Raw genomic sequence first — 12,266 nt, 5'->3', positions numbered from 1 at the left:
ACTGGCTTATACTCAAGATTTTCGTTCGTTGTTTTCGTATAGAATAATAAATAATCTATTATTTCATAGTTTTTTGCTCTATTTCTTATCGCATCGATATCTGTATGCTCAAAGCCTTCGGGGTCTTTCAAATAAGCATAGATATTTCCAAATTCAGGATCAGCTTTCAGTTCAGTAATAACCGTATCTCTAGAATCTAAAATTTTTGAAGTCAACACAGCGCATTTAAGTTCATTACCTTCCTCGTCCAGTTTTATACGAGAAAGTGCGTCAGCTACATTGTTTTCCTTACCCGGTTTATATTTTATTGTGATATTATATTCTTGGAGTTTTAAAGCCCATCTTATTAACCTGGGCGTTAGGTTTTTTCCCGAGTAAAGTCTACCAACAGCCGCATGATCCGAAAAGACAGTTACTGGCGATTTGCCGAAATAAACTCGAAATTTGTGTACAGCCATTAATACGGCTAATGTTTCTCTTTCTGTAGCTGTATAATTCCTTTGTGTTTGATTCAATGTTTTACTAAAAAATGCCAGCGGATGGTTATTTTGCATAAGAAGCTCACCCACCGCATAGTCTGATGCATCTGCCGCAATTTCCAGGTTTTCGTCCCCCTCAGGGAATTTTAAAACAGGGGCATTAATAAGCGCTTCTTTTAATCTTTCAAAAGCCGTGTTAGCTTCCGCTGTCCACGTAAATTTACTCTTTTTTCTTTTGATTACTAAGAGTGGTTCAACAATATTAGCGAAATCTTTTATGAAAGATCGATAGTAAGAACAGAGTCCAAGGAAAGACGAAAGTTTCTTGGCGGTGTTGGGCGGTGGGAAATTCTTAATAGCTTTTATTTTTGAATCTTGCGTTTCTATACCCTTTTGCGAAATTTTATAACCGAGATATTTAAGTTCTTTAGTTGCGAACTTGCATTTTGAGGCGTTAATTGTAAGACCGGCCTCTTTTAATAATTTAAAAACTTGTTCGAGGTCATTAATGTGTTGTTCCAACGTACTACTCGTTATAATTATATCATCTAGATAAATTAAAGTTGATTTTCCTAGGACAGGCTTTAGAACAATGTCCATAGCTCTCTGGAATGTTGACGGGGCCCCACACAACCCAAAAGGCATGCGTAAAAATGCATAAGTGCCCGATTTTGTTATAAACGCGGTTTTATGTATATCTTCGGGTCTCATAGCTATTTGATAGTAGCCAGACGTTAAGTCCAAAGTAGACATATATCTTGTCGATTTGATCTGTCTAATGATCTCGTCTATAACCGGCAAAGGGTAAACTGGGAATTTAGTTATGCTATTTAGTTTTCTATAATCGATAGCAAACCTCCAAGCCCTTTTATCCGAAGGAGGAAACTCGTTCTTTTTCCTACATAGTACGACTGGACTCGCGTATTCACTATTTATGGGCGTTATTATTTTATTCTTTAACATCTCATGAATATGTTCTTCGATGATTACGTCTTTTTGTTTGTCATAGCGGTAAGGTTTAGTCCTACAAGGTTTTTCGGCATTTAATTGAATCTTGTGAGTTACAATCTGACAGTTTCCCGGCTTTTCTGAAAACAAATGAGAAAAATTACTCACCACTTGCTGTATTGCTTTACTTTCCTGGTCATTCAAATGGCTAAGGTCCAATTCAGGTGTCTCCACCGGTTCCACCACCCTCTGGTCCATCTCCAGCACCACGGAACTATCTTGAAAATTTAATTTGGCCCTCGCGGCCCTTAAAAAGTCCATACCTAAAATAAGAGAGTGTTGGAGGTGTTTCACCACAAAAATTAATACTTTGAGATTTTCCTCTTTTACCTGTACGTTTAATGCTACTTTCCCGATGCAGTGACATGTTTTTCCTTGCGCCGCTATAATTTCCGTATTTCTGGTTTTAAAGAGTCGTATCCTATAAAAATTCTTTTTGAAGAACTTTCCACTCATGAAATTGCCTTCTGCCCCTGTATCGATGAGGGCTTCTACTGGTACATCGCCAACCAGGACTTGTATAATTGGTAGCTGTGAGTTTTTTTACGATGACTGTATTTAGATGTCTATTTGAGGGTTTTTCTAAAACTTCCGGGGTCTGGACCCTCCCTTTCACAGGCCCCTCTAGTCGTTTAAAGCTTTCCTTTCAATCTGTGTCTTCTGGGTACGCGGATGCTTATTTTCAAATTTTCTTTTTGGGCCTTGCCCTTCAAGTTTCGATGCGTTAGCTTGATATTTCTTTCCCCCATATGAGCGATTTCCATTTCTTGTTTCCTCCTTCCTTCTGGTACTTTGAGAATATGTTTCCCCTCTCGCTCTTTCCGCGATTCTGCGATTTTGAAACTTCACCGCCAATTCGAAAAGTTCCTGCAATGTGGTTGGGTTTCTAATTTCAAAGTAGTCTTGAACAGCGGGTAACAATCTTGGTAATATTATTTCAATTATCTCCGCATCGGGTTTCTTGCCGTACAGCATATCCGTCAGCTTGATTTTTCGTAAAATAAAGTCCGTCAATTGTGCTGTATCCCGTTGATAGAAACTATATAGCTCGGCTTCCAGCCTTGCGCGATCTTTCACTATGGGGAAGGCCTTTACTAACGATTTTTTGAAATTTTCAAATGTATACGTCGGGCTTCCAAATTCACCTAGTAGAAATTTTCCTATGTTCTTCCACCATAGCGCGGCCTGTCCTCTTACTGCTGATGTGGCGATAGCAACTTTTTGTCTTTCAGGCACAGGATAGAGCTGAAAGTGGTTTTCTATACCTTCGAGAAATACCGCCACCGAATTTTTTCCGTCGAAATAGACGTTTGGCTTGATTGATGCTCTCAAAGTCTGGACCAGGTATCCAAATCCTTCTAACTGCGTTGTCATTTCTTGGTGTTGTCCAGCGGCTTCCATCCAGTTTTCGGCCATTTCAGTTCGATAAGTGTTCGGGCGTCAATATAACGTTGCGCGCCTCTAACTAGCACGCAACCTAGAGGTGACTGAATAACTAACTCACCGCGTTTTACAAAAGCCGCAGCTAATTCAGCGGACTTGAAGCTCACTGGAACAATTGCAACTACTTCCCGCCAAGCACATAGGCCGCAACGCGGGGTTCTTTAATTCTCTAACTACCTCCGCGCTCGCTAAGTAAGAATAACTCTCTCACCGAACTCGTTTCCTTCTATTTAAACCATACTACTTCCGCTGATAATTTGAATGCTTGCGCGTTCTACTCAAATTTACATATTCTGGCATTGGCAGTTCCAGGGTAAAGTAAGGATTGACAGGAAAGATAGTTTAAACTTAAAATAAATGTTAGTTAAAATAACTATAAACCCTACAAGTTAGACTTAAATAGAAGACAACACGTCGAAAATATGGGTCTGATTAGAATTAAAAAGACAGTGGTCGAGAAAAGGGAGACAACTGCATCTATTAGTCTTCTCGATTAAAAAGATAGTTAATTTTTTCACTGTAAATTGCACTTTTACCTTTCTTCATAAGCATGAAGTACAAAGCAATGATAGTTTCCCAGCTATCGTCATCATCACTTTTGAGTTTCATGACCGCATTTTGTTTAAGCACTCAGATTTCATCCCATTTCAGTACTACCTCTTTTGCACCCATATTATGCACCATACAAAAGGCAAGTATCAGCAGTCAAGAGTTCCAGAGAGCATCATAATGGAGAGCATTCTTCTTCTTGCCCCAAGCCAAAATTGGGCTCTTCCCAAAATTTAATCCCCGTATAATAGTGTAAGCAAGCATTTCAGACCTGTATCTCAGAGTGAGAGGTCATTAAAGCGCACTAGAAATAGATTTATACTAGCGGACAAGCACGCCAGATAATCGGACTACGGCCAAAAGGTTATATATATATATATATATATATATATATATATATATATATATAAATTTAAATTTTAACAAACACGTAGAAAGTAAAAAAGCAAATTTAAAGCAAAAAATATTTTTAAAAAAATTTAAAAAAATGTGTAAACATATAAAAGATTTAAATCTCGAACTAATATATATATATATATATATAAATAAATAATCGTATGATATATATATATATATATATATATATATATGTATGTATAAATAATCGTATATATATATATATAATTTATTTCCTAAACAGTATTGATTAATTGATTATATTATCTAAGTTTAATTAAAGTAGAATTATTTTAAAAGTGTGAATCCATACTGGTAAGTTATATTTTGAAAGATGTTTTGAAGTAATTTGAAAGCAAAATGTTAATAATGTTTTAACGGGGACTGGAGTTAAATCATCACGAAGAATAAAATTTCAATTGTAAAAGGAAAAATTAAAACATGTAATCATTGTCATTGATCGGAAATTAGTTGACTTTTCAAGGGGAACAAACCAACTCCCGTTCAATGAACAATAATTGATAAAAATACGTAAATACGAAAGTGTTTATAAAAATAATATAGAAAATAATATAAATAAGATCAGTCAATGTACATGAAGATATAAAGGCTATAGATATAAATACTCGATATAAATACTATATTATTTTTATATTGTCTTTGATTTGTTTTTACAAAGTTTGCATTATTTATCTTATTTTGTAATCTTCTATGTTTATTTCAACTTTACTTTGAATTCGATTTCATAATGACAATTTCCAATGTTTAATTTCTACAAATAATATGTAATAATAGTACTCAAATGCATAAACATGAAAGTGTCGGGGACGGTTACTCGAGTTAAATAGGATTTCTCTACAGTAATTGATTTTTACTCCAAATTGAATTGACTAAAATGCTTCATAAGAATAAGTTCTTTGAGTATCAGCATTGGTTCATAATTCCTTCTATTCGCGGAAATATTTGGCCTGACTAGAATTGCCGGTTTGGCTTTAACTTATAACTCGAGTAAAGACGAAACACTTTCGTATTTACGTATTTTTATAAATTATTGTTCACTGAACGGGAGTTGGTTTGTTCCCCTTGAAAAGTCAACTAATTTCCGATCAATGACAATGATTACATGTTTTAATTTTTCCTTTTACAATTGAAATTTTATTCTTCATGATGATTTAACTCCAGTCCCCGTTAAAACATTATTAACATTTTGCTTTCTAATTACTTCAAAACATCTTTCAAAATATAACTTACCAGTATGGATTCACACTTTTAAAATAATTCTACTTTAATTAAACTTAGAGATAATATAATCAATTAATCAATACTGTTTAGGAAATAAATTATTATTAACTAACTTTGCAGCAATTGCGCAAGTAGTAATAACTTGTATTCGCACTAAATGGATTTAAGATCATACAACATATATATATATATATATATATGTATGTATGTATGTATAAATAATAGTATGAATGAAAGGGGAATATACCTATTAAAATTCCAATATTTCAAAGTAAAACAAAGAAACCCATTAAAGAAAACTATGAATTACAATTTGAGGTCCACATAAATTCAAATTTACAAAGTCGTAATTTTAATTTTTATGTATAGACATATTATATATTGGCAATTTTTAATTTTAATTTTTTATGTATAGGCATTTTATATACTGACATTTATAATCCATGTTTTTTGTAACTTCCTTATATATATATATATATTTTTTTTTTTCCGTCCATCTATTTTTCATGTGAGTTAACTTTTCACATAACACAACGGTCAGATTAATTAATTTTTTTCGTGCATTAGCAAGTCTTCCAGCACTAAAATTTGGCAGTTCTATCGCGCTTATACAGTTTTTCCAGTTTTACCAGGCAAATTTCTTATTGTTTATGTAGTACTATGTGACAACATTTCGTGGAGCTACAGCTCCTGGTAACTTTTTAGCAAGGTTGCTGCAATGTTCCTACCTACTACTATTCTTTCAAATCTTTTTGTAGCATTATGCGCAAAAGTTTTTGAGACCAAATAGGTCTTACGTCTAATTGCCAGTTCGCTTTACATTTCCTTTTCAATTAATTATATATATATATAATAATTTATTTCCTAAACAATATTGATTAATTGATTATATTATCTCCTAAGTTTTAGAAATAGTAAAGGAAAAGCAACAAATGGAAAAATTACTCTACAGTACTATTAGTCAGTGCTTATAGAGCAATTTTTCCATTTGCTGCTATGGGGTATTTCTCCCTCCTTCCTAGCGTGCCTTCGTGGTGTAGTAGTGGTCAGCACACTGAGCCGGTATTTCAGAGGTCCGTGGTTTGATTCCCGGCGAAGGCGTTGCTAATTTTTCATCTCTCCGACATCCCACCCCCCCAAAAAAAACCTATTGTCTCTGCAGTGGCGCCCGAACTAAAAAGGGTTTTGGATGATGATTCCCCTCGCCCAGGATTTGGCGATTGATCCCGTAAAAAACATTTTATTCTACCTTTAATTTAACTTTTCTATCTACCTTTAAATATTACAATTTTGTAAATTGGAATTTATGTGGACTGAATTGTAATTCTAAGTTTTCTTTATTGGCTTTCTTTATTTTACTTTGAAATATTGGAATTTTAATAGGAGTATTCCTCTTTCATTCATATGATTATGATTCATTAAATCATTGCAGCCTAGGCGCAGGATTCTTAATAGTTCTTTCTTCCATTTGTTTATTTTGTTTCGATACACATATAATAAAATCCGATGGCTGCACTAAAATGATTGGCGACCTCAAAATTAACTATTCTAAATTTGATGTTCTCCCCCTAAGTTCGTCTTTTCTCCCAAATTGGAAATCTTTTCTGATTACATAGTACTGCTTGAAAAGAAAAGTAAAACCTAAAATTAACCAATCGCAGCTTAGCTGTACATATGCATCTACCTAGTATAAATACTGCTTCGAGAGCAATTACGTCATTCTTCTTAACTTTTCCTGCCATGCAAAACCTCTGCTGCTATGCCTACTTGTCTAAGATTTCGTCGCACTTTTTTAACCTGTTTACATAAAAATTATTGTATATGATCGAAAAGTATACTGCCCACAAGGAAATGATGTGATGTGTGTAAAAATAAAGATGACTAATCGTTTTTGAGTTATGCCAGACACATACATACATACGTACGTACAAGCATCATAAAAAATCTCATTTCAGTTCACTTTAAATCCATTTTACAGTTTTAAAGAAAAACAGTCCTTTATTCTGCCCGTACGTACAACTCACTAGGAAGAAGGGGCACCCAGACCTGGCAAGCTCGAGGCTGTCAGGTCTATATCATATATACACAGTTAAATGCCCAATCCCTAGGACGATCCAAGGAGGCATAACCACCTTCCGGTCAACCTGGAGGGGGGCAATTTCAGTTTAACAAAGTATGGGTTTTGTAACGCTTAGAACAATCGTAGACTGCAACGAATCCACCGAAAATACTTAAAACGCATGTTAGACATTGACCGGCTCCTAATGTTGACCAAAGAGAGCCAAACCCACAAGGACCACCTTCGAAATCAAACCATCAACCAAGGGACAGACAAGACAGTACCCTGCCGAACCTGAAACCTACCACCAAATAAACGACGGTTCTAGTCATTGTCAAGAATGTTAATTATTCTCCAGAAGACGAGTCTGTCAAGGTACTGACCTAGCCAGAACGTTAGGATTGCTCCCAGTCGACCCCCCCCCCGGGGAAGGTGTCCGTATGTACAGACATCACAAAAAAAAAAAAAAAAAAATCCAAATGGATTCGGAAATGGTCAGAATGGATTTCTATTGAAATACGAAACCCTAAATTTTTCGCGGTTACAGTACTTGGAACAAGGAAATAAAAAAAAAGCACTATCACAGAGCCGGATTTATGAGTCTGAAGTCATCAGGAACTTGCAGGACCCCTTCCCGTGTTTACTATTTAAAAAACATCATCCAATGAATGATTTGAGGGGCTCTTTGAGAGGCACAGTCGCTATTGTGATTTGCGCAACCCCATAAATCCGCCTCTGAGTATCTAATCAGAAGGCACTGTTTTAAATCAACCATATCTCATTTGTACTACCATTTTTGTTTGATCTGTACTCAGTTTTCTGACGACCTCGGCAGAATGTTTCAGAGCATTGTTTTTAGCTGTTTAGCTTTACATCGAACCATAATTCCTAAGCCGTAATCGGACTTGCAGTCGTTGAATATTAGAAATACACAAATGCATTTTCAAGTCTCGTTGTTTTATTTTTTCAACACAAAGGACAATACAGTGTGATTCATCATATATACATATATTGATATATTTATTTGCTTGTCTTTAATGTATAAACAGCTACAAAGACATACATAAAATGAGTCACAGGATATGTCTGGAATTAAAACCCGTCTCTCAATCTTACAAAGATTTAAACATTTTAAAATCAAAGGGTCTTTTCTTTTAACATTCGGGTAACAAAAAGGATATTATTATAAAAGGAGCTTCAAAAGCTGTTATCGTGAAGTAATAAATATTGGTATGATTATGGCAATACAGTCAAATTTCCATGAAATGGTTCATATTCATTTTTCGAATCAAAGCAATCTTTAATGAAAACATTCTTCTACCAACTACACACAAAAAATGGATCTATTTTGCTTTTTCTATTTTCACAGATGTATGTATTTACCAAATTAATATCGATATTGCTTTTATCGTATACAATAAAAATAAGCAATAAAATTATTTAAACGTTTCTAGCTTTGACGATATTTAATCACAGGGCATCTAAAGAACAGTATTCAAGGTATTACCTTCATGAAAACCTGCAAGAAGAAGACAAATATGAATTTAGTTTCATTTGATTTTGTCCTTTACCATTCAATAACTATAGCACGAGTTAAACTGATAGATTGAGAGACGGTTTAACATTTGATGTAAATCAGGTCATTCTACATTCATTAATATAGGATACACAACCATATTATCCTGAGTTATGGAAAACAAGTTACGGATGTTGGTACAGAACCATGTCTTTCGGAACCACGACTGAGGATTCTCCGACTCTTTTTGTTTGTAAATCAGTAGCTGCCTTTTCTCCACTGCTGTATTTCAACTTATATCATTAGATATGCGAAATACCACATCCTGAATTCTCAGTTCAAGTTCTCTCATTCTCAACCTGTTGAAAGACATGTGAATAAATTACATACGAAAGCAAGTAGCAGTTTGTTATTACACTCCTGCTCAAAAAATAAGCAACAAAGGCGAAACACGGGATAAAACAAAAGCTATATAATGGATATGCGTGAAATTGATCCAAGGTGTTGGTGTGGCATTACTAGACCACATAGCACCATCGGCAGCAACATCTCGTCGATGTAAACGTGAGCCATGTGAATGTGTTGCAGTATACTTAGAGGAGATAAGCTGCTCTTTAGGTTGTTACATCAGATGATGGTCGTGGGTCTATCTTTTAAATGGGTATCTATCTTCTTTATATATATAAGCGGCTAAAGTGTGTGTCGCCGACAGTTTAATGTTGCCACTCGGAAAAATGAGCGCGGAGATTAACGTTTCCGCAGTTTTTAATTAATATCTCAACCGATTAAAGTCGTACAAAGATTAGAACGGTATCGATAGATTCGGAGAATTTTTTTGGAATCCGAGGATACGCGTCCCTTCAACTCGGCGCCGTTCCGTAGATGTTCGAGAAAAAATAATTTGGCACGCAGCCAAATCCCTCCAATAGGAAAACCCAAGAAAGAAAGTGCAAAATGTAGGGAAAACGTAGGGGAAAATTAGTTTTTAATTAATATCTCGGCTAATTAAATTCCCACGAAGACGCGAATGGTCAAAATGGTGTGCCACGGACCTGCGGAATTAAACGCTGTGTTTCACTAAGCCCGGGAGCCAGCCGTTTCGGAGGAGATGATGTTTCTTCACTCCATATATAGGTGCGGCTTAAGTGTCTGTTTGTCGTCGATAGTTTATTTGTTTGCTTGCATAACTGTACTAGCCAATGGGGTGAATTACCACGGCACAGGGTTGCCGTTTCAATTGAGACTTAGACAATTTCCTGTAAAACTTGCCTTTGCTATGACCATCCATAAGTCTCAGGGCCAAACGCTTAAGCGCGTTGGCATTTTTTTACCTGAGCCTGCATTTGGACACCGCCAACTTTATGTTGCCTGTTCAAGAGCTCGTGAAAGAACGGACGTGAAATGAAAAATAATAGATGGTTCTCTGCAAGGCGAGCTTAAAGTGATGGAAAGATCTACACAAGAAATGTTGTGCACAAAGATACGTATCTTTGACATGAGAATTAACATTTTATTATTTAAATCACCTTTATTTATTGAGCTAGCGGTGGTTCTTAAGAAATGTACCGCCAGTGGTTTCCTTCATTGCACTGCATTACTGTAAGCAATTATGCAAGTAAAAGGGGGAAACCCCGTGGGGCAGTAAGCAAAGGGGCGCCCTCGCCGCCTGTCGTGGGTCATTCAGTTTGAATGAGCAGACACCTTTGCACAAATCATTTTAATTTCAATTTATAATATCTAGAACAGCGGTCATTTCGTATGACCGCCGGGCTTTCTAGCTAAGATACACACGCGGGCTCTGACAGCCATTTCCTAACGGTACGTTCAATAATATGGGATGAATGGAAGATGACAAATACCTTTAAGCGGATGACAGCGATACTGTTAGTGCAATGTTTGGTTGTTCTCTTGATTGCATAATTCTTTCGCAACACGTGCGTACCTGGCTTTGCTGGTATGCTCTTTTTGTTTTTACATCCGCTTTACGGATCCATTTGTTCGTTCAATCCAATTTTTTTTTCAGGCATATGATGTGACGTGACCGATGACCGTGGGTTCTTTTCGTAAGTTATTTGGCTTCATACATAAAATTAACTTGCATTGCTGTGAATAAAAACATTTAAAAATACAACACAATAAATATATTTATATGCACTACTCATACATCTCTTATTAATATTTTTTTTAAACCATTCAGCGCGTTCCGCGTAACCGTTGTTTCTCTCTGCATCTCGCTGGCGCTGATATCCTATTCTCACTATCCATGGAGGAGACTAGTGCCTCACAATATGACTATGCTTAAGATAATTGGTGGAATGATAAGATAATTGGTCATCGAATGCATCTTAATCTTTTAACGCCAATTCTGTATTCTTTTCAAAACAGAACTATTTTTTTTTTGTCGCCATTTTTGTGTTAATTTATGAACTTAACATTTGCCTACCCAGTAGTCTATTCATTCATAACCTAACATTTGGCTACCTAGTAACCTATTCATTGAAGTATAAAATACGTCATAATGAACAATTTTAATTGAATTTTACTAAATGTGTTGGATTATTACATTACTTACCTTATCATGACATTTACCACAAATGAAAGCTAACAAGTGTTTCCACTGGGTAAGACAGGACCTCTTTAAATGTATCTTCAACATGGCCTAACAAATAGTCAATTTCCAAAATGTTGCTTTTCGATGTGACAGATCTTAGATGTATCATTGAAATAATAATTACCTTATAAGCAGACCAATATGAGAATAAGCGACACATTTAAAAATAATTTACAAAAAATGCAAGTCCTTATATTTTAATAACACACCAATTACAGTTTAAAACATATATTTAATTTATTACATTATAACGTATTTCTCCCGCCTTCTTAGCGTGCCTTCTTGGTGTAATGGTCAGCACACTCGGCGCGTATTCGAGAAGTCCGTGGATCGAGTGCCGGCAAGGGCATTGCTCATTTTTTCACATCTCTCAGCATCGGAATAACCTAATGCCTCTGCAACATATCCATCTGATAATTTTAAACATTTGAAACATTACAGAAATTAATAAGAGGTATCTCTAATACGTCTCCAGCATGTTCTTTTAACACGAGAACTATTGTATTTGCACATCTTTTTTATATGCCTTTAAAGCATTCTAAGCCCAATTATAAGTACATGCATCTTAATCTATCCTAACCGAACCATTTTTTTTCCCCTTTTCCCGTCTTCGAATAATTATCTATGCAAGATCTAGCAGAGAGATAGCTTTGATTTAAAACAGAAACGTATAGAAGAGTATAGATCCTATTACAGATTTATTTTTCCATCATACAGCTTGCTATTTTGTCTCATGTATATACATGTAACAAAAATAAAGAATATGTAAAAGATTAAATTAGCAGCATAAATTAATTTCCCTTCTTTGTTCTAAAAATGGTAATCTCTATCTGCACTGCGTCATTTCGAGATTAATCCATGTCATATGACTCTTACATAATTCTGATAATTTAAATGGAACTGAAACTCAAACATCCAATAGTAATTTTACAACAGTATTAACTATCCAATCAAAATGCATTG

At 35.3% G+C, this 12,266-nt stretch overlaps 1 protein-coding gene across 2 annotated transcripts in view; it reads right to left on the bottom strand.

Annotated features, from left to right (window-relative positions):
• Positions 1-8,112: 8,112 nt before the first annotated feature.
• LOC118195160 (protein boule-like) overlaps positions 8,113-12,266 on the bottom strand; it is a 67,351-nt gene continuing 63,197 nt past the window's right edge. For both annotated transcript variants that reach the window (XM_085819638.1, XM_035366416.2), the window contains one exon: positions 8,113-9,051. The gene's annotated coding sequence lies outside the window, so the exon portion shown is untranslated. The remainder of the gene's footprint in view (positions 9,052-12,266) is intronic.

The sequence above is a fragment of the Stegodyphus dumicola genome, chromosome 6 (genome assembly GCF_044657685.1).
Source record: "Stegodyphus dumicola isolate Sdum_Otavi_A_Nest chromosome 6, ASM4465768v1".
NCBI lineage: Eukaryota > Metazoa > Arthropoda > Arachnida > Araneae > Eresidae > Stegodyphus > Stegodyphus dumicola.
This window is presented reverse-complemented; position numbering and strand designations above follow the sequence as displayed.